This window comes from Anabrus simplex, chromosome 2 (genome assembly GCF_040414725.1).
Source record: "Anabrus simplex isolate iqAnaSimp1 chromosome 2, ASM4041472v1, whole genome shotgun sequence".
NCBI lineage: Eukaryota > Metazoa > Arthropoda > Insecta > Orthoptera > Tettigoniidae > Anabrus > Anabrus simplex.
Window position 1 is genome coordinate 930,081,973 of NC_090266.1, and position 12,442 is coordinate 930,094,414.

The window sequence follows — 12,442 nt, forward strand, 5'->3', positions numbered from 1 at the left end:
GATCAAAGGCCAGCATGCTGACCATTTAATCATTGAGCCGGACACTCATATCATTTATATATGTATAAATGAAAATATAAAGTTCCTAAAATATTGCCTTGCAGAACCCCCCTCTTAATCATTACAGGATCAGATAATGCTTCCCCTACTCTTAATTCTCTGAGTTGTATTTTCTAGAAATTTAGTGACCCATTCAGTCACTCTGTCTAGTCCAGTAGCCCTCATTTTCTTCTATAGGTTCCCCATGATCTATCTTATAAAATACTTTGTATAGGTCAATAGTAATTCAGTCCACTTGACCTCCTGAATCTAAAACATTTGCTATATCTTGCCAGAATCCTACAAGTTGAGCCTCACTGGAATAACCTTTCTCAAACCCAGACTGCCTTCTATCAAACAAGTTAGTAATTTTTCCAACGGCCGAGCTTGATAGCTGCAGTCACTTAAGTGCGGCCAGTATCCAGTATGTCAAAAACATATCAGATGTAAGGCTTTTCAGGCGTTTTGCTCTATTAACCAGCGTTTTGTCTTAGGTCTGACACTAGACTGGGATGTGTCAGACCCTACCCACTGACGCTGGGGTGTATGCAGGTAAATTTATCAGAAGCCCTTGTAAGAGGCACAGTCTGATAACTGCATACGGGAGATAAATCTCCAGAATGGGATTATTGCCCGCCTAGCAATTCCGAATGGAGAATTTTCCATTCCAGTATGCAGTATTCGGGAGATAGTGGGTTCGAACCCCACTGTTGGCAGCCCTGAAGATCACTTCCTTCCCATTCCTAGCCCTTTCCTGTTCCATTGTCGCCATAAGACCTATCTGTGTTGATGCAACGTAAAGCCAATAGCAAAAAAAAAAATTAATAAAACTTTTAAAACGTGTCTAATATGATCAGTACCGGGCGAGTCGGCCGTGCGGTTAGGGGTGCGCGGCTGTGAGCTTGCATCCGGGAGATAGTGGGTTCGAACCCCACTGTCGGCAGCCCTGAAGATGATTTTCCATGGTTTCCCATTTTCACACCAGGCAAATGCTGGGGCTGTACCTTAATTAAGGCCATGGCCACTTCCTTCCAGCTCCTAGGCTTTTCCTATTCCATCTTTGCCATAAGACCAAACTGTGTCAGTGCGACGTAAAGCCACTAGCGGGAAAAAAAATCAGAAAGAATGCTTTCCCAGAGCTTACGTGCAACACAAACAAGCTCACTGGCCTGTAATTATTCGCTTTATTTTTCACCCATTCTTTTGTGCACTGGGGCTACTATAGCAACTCTCCATTCATTTAGTATGGTTCCTTCATGCAAACAGTAATCAAATAAGTATACTTCAGATATGGTAAAATATCTCATCCCTTTGCTTTTAGTAGAGGCTATCTTCAAGAATGTTATCAATTTGTGCTGCTTTACTAGCTTTCATCTTTTCTATTTCTTTTCTTTTTTTGGTAAATAAATGTACTCTCAATAAATATTGAATTTTCACGACCACATCGTAATCAAAATTGACTTTCAACCTATTAGGTCGTGTTATGAACATGTAGTACGTGTTGAAGAGATGTTAAGTACTGTACAGAACAAGAATGGCCAACTGGACACCAGTGGTATCCGAACCCACAACCTCCTGCTTTCGCGTTGGTTGCTCTACCAAATAAGCTATGGTGGTGGCCTAGATCATCTTTGTTCTGTTGGAAAGTATCTAAGTTACAAGTCTGCCACTACTGCCATCACACTGTAGAGTTCACCTTCTCCTTAAAATCTTTATTTCTGTGTTATAGTGGTTACCATTCCATATCACCTTTTCAAAACCTAGCAAGGAAATGTATGGTCTGAAATTCTGCTGAATGAATATTTTAAAAAATCTTGTTTAATTGTTAATTAGCCAGAGCCATTTTACAAATGTAACTGTTGTGATGACTCCCTTTATGGATGAGTGATAGAGTGTCAGCTTCCAGATTACAAGACTGCAGGTTGAAACCTATTAAGAGGCACTCGGATTTTTGAAGATCAGGAATAAAATCCATTCAGCTCAAATGTTGATGTGTAAAAGATCTTTAGTGACATATTCAGTGTTTACCCAGCAAAATTCATGAAAAATTTACCATTAGGTTATCCAGTAATGTTCTAGTTTCCTTGCCATGTGGTAGAGTGAAATGGAATGTTATATTCGACATGCATGCAGCCTAAATGGCATCAAATCACAATGTTTGCCCGTGGTAGCAGAGGCCTTATGATTCTTATTACTGTCCTGAGGTGAATGAGTTGAGAGCAGTACCAATCAGAATTTACTGTGACATTTTTGTGGAACATGTCAGTAAAGAGAATGAGTGCTTTTCTTTCTCTATTACATTTTCACTCCAGTAAAGTGAAAGTAGAAGTGTGGCCTTGAGGACGAGTGCCTAGGGTGGCTGGCCCTGCCTGCTGTATAGGATACTCTCTGCTCTCCACTTTCTCGCTCGCATTTGTTCATGTTGTTAAGCCACAACAGTTTGACATTTTTGTTTTAAATATACAGTACAATCAAATGTGTTTGCATATATTTTAGTAAGTTTCATTCATCCTCCTTTTAGATCAATGACTTTGGATGCAGCATTGGTAGAGTTAAATCTTTCCGTCTTCATCGTCTTCAAAATCACTACCTGATATAAAGATGATTATCTGCAGTATACAGTTTTTTGTGAATTATGAAATACGGTACTGTAATGCATTGAAGCTAACTATAGAATTGCTAATATATTGGCAGGGAACAGCAATTTTGCAGCAAATGATGAGTGCAATGGTCACTTGAACCCTTACCTTCTAACTGACATTTTGTGACTGCTAGTAACTGCAGACTCACAAGACAACTGTAACTTCTCCAGCATTCTTTCAAAGCAAAGCACAGAAAAACTGAACAACATACAAGTGCTACTGCAGTTTACTGGCCGTGTAGCATCACACTTGCACGATTGCAATAGCAGTCTACTGGCTACCCAACATGACTCTCTCCCTACTGCTACAGCAGTCCACTGGAGTGAAGAGGTTTTCATGCCTTCCATTATAATGGATTTTAAGTGATGTAGTTCTTTAATGTACTAGAAATCAGTAACACAGAGACGTTGCATTTAACAACCCTCAAATACCATCAACCCCAGTGAGAATCGAACCCACTCTCTTGGAAACAGAACAAAAGCCAGTCATTAAGAAACTAATTTTGTTTGAGATTTGAAGCATGTCAGTCCTGTATTCATGAGAGCCTCCGTGGCTCAGGCGGCAGCATGCCGGCCTCTCACCGCAGGAACCATGGTTCAAATCCCGGTCACTCCATGTGAGATTTGTGCTGGACAAGGCGGAGGCAGGACAGGTTTTTCTCCGGGTACTCCGATTTTCCCTGTCATCTTTCATTCCTGCAACACTCTCCACTATCATTTCATTTCATCCGTCAGTCATTAATCATTGCCTCAGAGGACCTCGGCAGCCGGCACAGTTCCTATACTCGCAGCAAGTTGGGGGCTTCATTCATCCCATCCCTGACCCGGTCATTGACTGGAAAACAGGTTGTAGGTTTTCATACATTCATTCAGTCCTGTATTCATGATATATTCTACACTATTTTTTAAAATGAAAATATTGGTTTTTGATTTTGTTTGTTTGTCAAATGTTTGAAAGAGTTCATCAAGAGTTCAGATAGATGGAACTGCAGACAGTTGACCACAATGATATGAAGACACAATATATGTGTGTTTTATTGTTCTGAGTGGTCTAATTGATCAGCAATGGGAAGGGCAACAGCTGGTTGGTGGAGTACTGTTTGACAGGGTAAACTAGGATGCAAATCTGTTGTACATAGAGATGAAGTAATGTAAATGGTGTTCTCCTTCTGACCCACAATCCAAATAGCAGTCATAAATGTGGAAATCACCTACCTCACCAATACAAAAATGATTTTGTGCAGACCGATCAGAGGGAAATATTATGCTTGTAGTGTTCCTTGATGTTCAATTGCTGGTATATTTTAAATTCATTCCTGAAGGTTGAATTGCTACTGAGGAGACTTTGACTTTCTTCATCTTTTGCCAGCTACTTCTAGGGTCGCTGGAGCCACCCAGGATCATTGTGGTTTTTGACTGGAAGTTCAAGGCTGCATGCCTTTTCTGGTGCCATGTGATTGTTAAGATGAGAATCTTAACCCAGAACTGACCAGGACTCGAACCTCAGCCTTCTGGGTGGGAAGCCAGCAGCTAAGCCACTGAGCCAGTCATCTGCCCCCACCCCACCCAGAATTGTTATTAAGGAATATGTTGGTATTCTTTCGTGACTTCATTATGCAGTACAACAAAAAATGTTTTTCTTGTGTCAAATACAGAACGCCCCAGCACACCAGTCACTCCATAACATACTTGTCCTTCCTCATCCTCCATATTCTCTGGCAGATTACTAGCTGTTTACAAAATCAAAATCTTGCTCAAGAGGTCGAAGTTTGGGTTGGGCAAAGAGGTGAAGATAAATGCAATATGCACTCTATGAGAAGTGACTGAAGATGGACTGAAGAACTGCTTCAAGAAGTGCTACAGACACTGGCAGAAGTATGTCACTGCTCAACAGGCTTGCTTTGAATGTGGTAATGTGTAGAATGTTCCATGTTCCATGTCCTCTGTAATAAAAGTTTTTACACATGTCCAGTTACTGTTTGATTTTACTGGTATGGTATCAAATATCATTAAACACCAGGTAGCAGATTCCCTATCAGTTGTTTATCCAGTCTTTTCTTAAATGACTTGACAGAAGTTTGAAATTCAAACGTCTCCCTTGGTCAATTTTTGCCATCCCTAGTTCTTCTCCCTGTAAACAAATACTTGCCCCAATTCATCCTCTTGAATTCCTGTTTTATCTTTGTATTATGATCTTTCCTAATGTTAAAAATCTAATTCAAGCTTATTCGTCTACTGATGCCATTTCATCCTATCTCTCAGCTGACTGCTTGGAACATACTACTCAGGGGCGGTTATTCAATGGAATGAAGGGAATGAGTCATTCCCTTAAAAAATATTACACAAAGAAAAAAATTAAGCATGTTATTGCAACCAGTATTTATTTTAAGTTTTGTGTCGTTTGGTATAATATATAATTAACTTTATTTTAACGTGACAGTGTGCATGGACAGTTGAGAGCTGCAAACATATGTCTGTTTCCATGAGCTCGCGTGATACTCACATCACGGCCGCTCGTCAGCAAGTGGCTTGCCAGACTCGACCTTGGCTTCACTCTGGTCCCTTCGTAATTATTCGTTTGGGTTCGGTAAGCTTCGTGGGGCGAGCCAAGGGAATGCATCTGACTACTCATTATGTTCGAGAACATTTGGATGTGATAATTGTGATAAAACTTGTGAGAAAAAGATTTAATTGTGCTTGTGTTTCCAACTGAAGTGAAATATCGTACTGTGAGTTGTACCATTTAATTTACTTTGTGTTATTTGTGAAAATTACACCAAATTTACGTGCGCACATGTAAATTAAAGGAACTACTGCGATTCTGCCGGCTTAGAAGGGAATGCATTGACTGTGTTCATTCCCCACTTTGAGTCTCTGAAGCATGGCAACTGTCGACGCGAGTGAAGAGAGCGGAGGGGGTTGTGGATGCGTATTAGAATCTCTCTTAATCCAGGGCATGAGTTCGAGGGCTTTTCAGGAGAAGAGTAATATAATTTCCAGTGGCAGGCCAATGCCTGATTTACCGGGTGTAAAAACTAAAACGAAACGTTGTGTTCGACACTTTAATACAGAGCAGTATGGAAAAATAGGCTGGTTATGTGGTTGTCAAAAAACATCAAAACTCTACTGTTGGCCTTGCGTTCTATTTTCAAATGAAAAGGGGGTGTGGAACAGTGTAGGCTTTGATGATATGAATAACTTGCTTAAAGCATCCCAGCGTCATCAGCAATCACAAACACATATCCGAGCTGAAATTCTGTTAACAACTTTCGGAACGACCAGAATAGATTTGCAACTCGATCAGCAGCGTAAACTGGAGACAATAAAACATAACGAGTTGGTAAAACAGAGTAGAAAGGTGATCCAACGACTGACTGACGTTGTAATGTATCTTGCAAGACAAGAACTTCCTTTCAGAGCGCATGCAGAAGATAAAAGTTCCTTAAATCGTGGAAATTATATAGAACTCATAATGCTGCTGAGCAAGTATGACGACACACTGGCAAATCATTTGCAGAAAGCAACGGTGTTCACAGGTCTTTCACATCAAATACAAAATGATTTAATTGACGGAGTAGTCAGTGTGTTATTGACCAAAATAAAGAAAGAAATATCACAGTCACCATTCGTGGCGATTATTATTGATGAAACTACTGATATTTCTGCCCATTCCCAACTTTCAACTGTTGTTAGGTTCACGTCTGCTGATGGAGAAGTACAGGAGCGATTTCTTGGATTTACCGATGTAAGCGCCGATAGCAGTGCTCCTGCTCTTGCAGATCACGTGTTCCACATAATGGACGAGTTCAACTGTGGTTCTAAACTAGTCGCTCAATGTTACGATGGAGCCGCAGTGATGTCAGGAGACCTCAGTGGTTTACAGAAAAGAGTGAAAAACAAATATCCCGACGCTATATTCATACATTGTTTTGCTCACAGACTGAACCTTGTCCTTACACAGACAACTTCTAATATAAAGGAATGTAAAATATTCTTCATGACTCTGAGTAGCTTGGCCTCTTTCTTTTCTAATTCGACGAAGAGAACTGCTGCATTAGATAAAGAAGTCAAGAGACGATTTCCTAAAGTGTGTCCAACACGATGGAATTACAACGGAAGACTTGTTGAAACAGTTCGTGAACAAAAAGAAGAATTAGTTCAGTTGTTCGAGAATATCCTTGATAATCCAGAGCAATGGGATAGTCAAACGTATCACGAAACTCGAGGTTTTAACAGCGTTCTCTCAGAATTCCAGTTCAATTTAATTTTATTAGTTTTCAGCGAGATATTTTGCTTAACCGATTCTCTCTTTGAAATTCTTCAAACGAAAGCACTGGATGTAAATTTCTGTATTGCCAAAGTAGGGGAAACAAAAAGTATCATTCAGGAAAAAAGAAATGAATTTGAAAGAGTATGGAACAAATGTCAAGAGAGCTGCGAGCTGCCAAAGAAGAGGCTACGTCAAAATGAAATCTGCGACATAAATTCACACTACCGTCGCATATATTGCGAGATATATGACAATATACATACCCAACTAGAAGTTCGATTCCAAGCACTCGAGAAATTAACATTTTTACAGTTTGTTGATCAAAGGAACACGAAGAAAAGTTTTCCTGAAGCAGCATTCTGTTCTTTGAAACAAAGTTACGGTCAGCATTTTGACTTCGCCCGTCTCAGAAGCGAGCTCAGCGTAGCTTATTCCTCCGATGAGTATCTTACAATGGGAGTTCTAAAACTTTTGTTTTATTTAAAAAGTAGTGGATTGTCATCTTCTGCCTTTTCTGAACTGTTTAAGTTATGTGCGTTGATTTCAACTATCCCAGTGTCCAGTGCTAGTGCCGAACGTTCATATTCGGCACTTCGGAGAATCCACACCTACTGCAGAAACACACAGGGACAACAGAGACTCTCGAACTTATCTCTACTGTCGATTGAGAAGACGTTACTAAAATTGAAGTCATCAAAGAATGAAGAAGAATTCTACAGCCTTGTCATAGAAGAATTCGTCAAGAAGGAGAGGTGGATTGAATTAGCATTCAAATAGCACAAGATAATGTGAGTTATTATATTTCTTTTATACATCTTCGTAGCTTATGATATGTGCTTCCCTTACTGTAAAAGTCACGCGCCGCCACTGATACTACTTACTTATTTATTATTATTATTTGCCTTACGATGCACCAACACAGATGGGACAGGAAGGCCTACGAGTGGGAAGGAAGTGGTGTGGCCTTAATTAAGGTACAGCCTGGTGTGAAAATGGGAAACCATGGAAAACCATCTTCAGGGCTGCCGACAGAGGGGTTCGAACCCACTATCTCGTAGATGCAAGCTCACAGCTGCACACCTCTAACCACATGGCCAACTCGCCTGGTATACTACTTACTCGAGCAGCTCATCTCCTTATTTCCAAGTCTTCTCATTCCAAAATTTGCAACATTTTCATAACATTATGCTTTTCTCAGAAATCACACAGGACAAATCATGCTGCTTTCCTTTTGATCTTCTCAATCTTCTCAACTCAAATAATCCTGGTGAGGGTCTCATACACTGTGACCATATTCTCATCGGCGTCCTATCAGTGACTTAAACACCCTCTCCTCTACAATCTTATTACAACCCCTAAATATGCCCATGACCATATGAAGGGATCTATAAGCTTTATTTACAGTCCCATTAATTTGATTACCCCAACAAATATCTTTCCTTATATTAATACCTAGGTGCATACATTGATCCCCATGAGATCCTTTCACTCCATCAATATAATAATTAAAATTCAGAGAACCTTTCCTCTTGGTGAAACTTACAACATAGTGGCTGATGACCTTATATGTTAGGCCCCTTTAAACAACAAGCAGCATCATCATCATCACGAAACTTACAACCTGACTTTTACCTCACCACCACCTTACCATTAGGGGCTGGCTGGTTGGCTGAGGCGGTAAAGGCATGCTCAGTTCGCCCAGAAGGACGTGGGTTCAAATCCCCATCAGGAAGTTGTAAAATTTGAGAAACAAGATTTCCACTTCTGGAGGTGCACATGGCCCTGAGGTTCACTCAGCCTACACCCAAATGTGTACCAGGTTAATTCCTGGTGGCAAAGGCAGCCGGGCGTAGAGCTAACCGCTTTACCCCATCAAGTGCCGATGTTACGGATGGTGGAAGCCTTTACTTTCCACCCCTCCAAGGGCCTTCATGGCCTGTACAGAGATGACTTTGCTTTGCTTTGCTTTGCTTTACCACCTTACCATTGTCGGTTGTCCATCTCACAACATTGTAGAGGTCTGTTTGCAGTTGCTCACAATCTTGTAACTTATTATTTATTACTCTATACAGAATAACATCATCTGCAGAAAGCCTTATCTTTGATTCCAGTTCTTTACTCATATCACGTATATATTTAAGATAACATGAAGGTTCAATAATGTTGACTTCCAGAACTCCCCTCTTAATCACTACAGTATCAGATAATGCTTTACCTACTCTTAATTGTCTGAGTTCTATTTTCTAGAAATTTAGTCAACCATTCAGTCACTCTATTGTTTATTCCAATAGCCCTCATTTCTGTCAGTGGTCCAACATGATCTACTCCTTCAAATGCCTTGAATAGATCAATAACAATGCAGGCCATCTGATCTCCACAGTCTAAAATATCTACTATATCTTGCTTGAAACCTACAAGTTGAGCCTCACTATAATAAACTTTCCTAAACCTGAACTGCCTTCCATAAAATCAGCTAGTAATTTTGCAAACATACCGGTATCTAATATGAAATGGGTCCAAACAAGGACTGATGCTGCCAGATGAAAGAGACAGAGCAAAACAAATAATTGTTGAATCCAAGAAGAAGTTATGGGAAGACTTTGTTTATAAACTTGAAAGGCTACGTCAAGCAGCATGGAAACCTTTGTGGACAGTAACAAAGAATCTTAGAAAGAGAGGGAAAAAGGAAATGAATAGTATTTTGGATAAATCAGGTGAACTCGTAGTAGATCACAGGGAATCACTGGACAGGTAGAAGGAATATTTTGAATGTCTTATCAATGTAAAAGGAAACTTTTCTCTTGACATCATGAACAACTGAGCTCATCTGGAGGATAACAGTGATGTTATTGTACCTGAGGAAGTGGAAAAGATGGTAAATAAACTCTATTGTCAAAAAGCAGCAGGAATAGATGGAATTAGACCTGAAATGGTGAAATATAATGGGAAGGCAGGGATGAAATAGCTTCCTAGAGTGATAAGAATAGGATGGAATGTTAGCAAGGAACCTTCTGATTGGACAAAAACAGTAATTGCACCTATCTATAAGCAAGGGAATAGGAAGGATTGTAATAACTATCGAGGTATTTCATCGATCGGTGTACCAGGCAAGGTGTTCACTCGTATTTTGGAAGAGAGGGTGCGATAAGTGGTTGAGAGTATGTTGAATGAAAACCATTGTGGTTTAAGACCACAGAGAGGCTGTCACGATCAGATTTTCAGTATGCTACAAGAGGAATAGATGGTTATGTTTCATAGATGATGTTCATAGTTTACATAGACCACCTGTTGAAAGCTATAAACTGGAAGGGAGGGATTGAGTTAGGTGGAAATATAGTAAGCATTTTGGCCTATGCTGACGACTTGGTCTTAACGGCAGACAGTGCTGAAAGCCTGTAACTAATATATTGGAACTTGTAAATAGATGCAATGAATATGATATGAAAATTAGCTTTTCCAAGATTAAAGTGATGTCAGTAAGGAAGAAACCTAAGGGAAATTAATATCAGGTTGGAATATAAAACTGGAACAGGTAGCCTAGATCATTTCAAATATTTAGGATGTGTATTCTCCCAGGATAGTAGTATAGTAAGTGAGATTGAATCAAGGCACAACAAAGTTAATGCAATGAGCTTGCAGGTGTGATCAACAGTATTCTGTCTGAAAGAAGTCAAGCTCCTGGATGAAACTGTCTTTACATTGGTCTGTTTTCAGACTAACGTTGCTTTATGGGAGTGAAAGTGGACTCAGGATATCTTATTCATAAGTTAGATGTAACAGACATAAAAGTAGCGAGAATGTTTTTATGTTTATATATTAAATAGATTTCACTTGTGTACTGATCGGGTGGACCAAAACCTAACATTGTTTCTTAGTACAAACAGGTGGAACAAAGGCCGGAAAGTACTCGGAATGAGGATATATAGGCTAAGAAATGAACTCGACTGATGAACGTGTGCGCATAAACCAGCTTTGGTGGTGAGGCCATGGGAGGCGAATAGAGGAAGGTAGGTTACCTAAGAGAATAATGGATTCGGTCATGGAGGTTAAAGGGAAGTAGAGGGAGACCAAGATGATGACAGTAGTTAGACTCATTTTCTAATGATTTAAAGATAAGATGTATGGAACTAAAGTGGCCACAGAGCTAGTTACAAATATAGTATTATGAAGATGTTTAGTAAATTCACAGAGGCTTGTAGACTGAATGCCAAAAGGCATAACAGTCTCTAATGAACATGTATGTATGTATGTATGTATGTATGTATGTATGTATGTATGTATGTATGTATGTATGTATGTATGTATGTACGTATGTATGTATGTATAATATTATTAGAAAGAATAGTTTCCCCGAGCTTGCATGCAATGCATGTCCAGCTGACTGGCCTATATTTATTGGCTTTACTTTTATCCCCCTTTCCTTTGTACACAGTGGCTACTATAGCAACTCTTCATTGATGTGGTATACCTCCTTCATGATAACGGTAATCATATATTTACTTCATATCCCAACCCATTCCCATTAGTATAGGCTATCGCCATAGACGTTATCAATTTCAGCTGATTTTCTAGTTTTCAAGTTTTATATCCTTTTGTAAATCTCTTTGTTATCAGAGGTAAATTTCAGTACTTCACTAGTATTAATCACTTCCTCTACCTGGACAGTAGTGGCGATTGGGGATTAAAAGTGGGGGGGCAAAAAATGTACAGATAACAAAAAGTATATGAGTTAGTGGGATATAGCGGTATGGGAGGGAAGAAGATGGCATGGTGTATGCATGTAAACTAAAAAAAAAACCTCCAAAGTGGGAATTATTTATGCCCTCTGAGCTAATTTTCACAGAGTAATTTACTAAGTTTTCACCAACTCAAGTGTGGCAATAATTTGAGATTCTGATTCAATAATAGACTATACAATAAAAATTTCACCAAAGGAACAATATATACATCTATTACAATTAAATAGAAGTACGGCGTGATTATGCAATTAAAATCATTTAGTATTTGACTAGGCCTATACACTAAGAAACTAATAGACAGTAAAGAGACTGCTAGACAGACGAATGTGCGCGGCAAGTCGGTGAATCATATGTCAGTGTCCATGATCTTGGCAAAAAATTATACCCCTGGTACCCTTTCTCACAGCATATGCAAAGTTCCCACTACTTGCTGTGGCGCTATGCAAATCAGTTAGCCGCAACGAGCGACATATTGTGCGTATTTCTGCTAATAATTAATGAAAATAAAGTAAAGAATTAGCTGATAAGAAAACAGGGCTTGTACAAAGTGCTTTTATAAAAAAATTTACTCCTATATTCCTAGTTTCAGACGGCTAAAATGGAATATTACCCTTATATTTAACTGTCTTTACATACTGATGACTAAATACTTCTCCCTTCTATGAATCCTTGCATATACACTCCCCTTGTTCATTAATGATCTCTGGAATGTCCTTCCTGCAACCTTCTTCTGCCTTGATGTACTTATACCTG

The 12,442-nt window shown here is 39.4% G+C and overlaps 1 protein-coding gene across 1 annotated transcript in view; it reads right to left on the minus strand.

Moving 5' to 3' along the window:
- The window catches only part of LOC136864560 (esterase E4), a 327,051-nt gene that overhangs the window by 33,816 nt on the left and 280,793 nt on the right, over positions 1-12,442 (minus strand). The window lies entirely within an intron of this gene.